We start from the raw sequence: 634 nt of genomic DNA on the forward strand, positions 1-634 counted from the left end.
AGAAGGACCTGAAGCACTTGCTGCAGAAGGTCAAATACTGCAGCCTCCTATATGGATTGAAGCTTAACATCAAGAAAACAAAAATTCTCACCACTAGGCCAAATGGCAGCATCAGGATGGATGGTGAAGAGATTGAGATAGTTGATAGTTTTAGTTTGCATGGCTCCACAATCAACGCTCTTGGTCACAGCAACCAGTAAACCAAGAGATGAATTGCATTCGGAAAGTAGTAATAGTTTCATAACATGATAAACATAGTAATATTACTGAAATTTTCTTGTAAGAATTGTCGAATTTTCAAATGTTTCGTGATAAACACACACACATGCAAACAGAGAGAGAAAGAACAAAAACAGGCACAAGGATCATGGGGCTAGAGAGAGAGAGAAGTTAGGCTGTCACAAGGCAAAAAAAAATTTAAAAATTAAAAATGCCAGAGGCCATTAGAAACAAAAAAAGACAAAGGACTTTCCCTTGGGAACTTCAGAAATGCCATCATTCTTCATATCCCCTGAATTTGGACATCTACTCTTCTCTAGAATGAAATCAATGAAACACAGATAGACATTCTTCTGGTATTCTCTGCTTTCAGCCAAGATCCATCTAACATCAGCAACAATATCCCTAGTACCAC

Source organism: Elephantulus edwardii, unplaced genomic scaffold (assembly GCF_000299155.1).
Source record: "Elephantulus edwardii isolate Elephantulus edwardi_28Jun2011 unplaced genomic scaffold, EleEdw1.0 scaffold00010, whole genome shotgun sequence".
In the NCBI taxonomy this organism is placed as follows: Eukaryota; Metazoa; Chordata; class Mammalia; order Macroscelidea; family Macroscelididae; genus Elephantulus; species Elephantulus edwardii.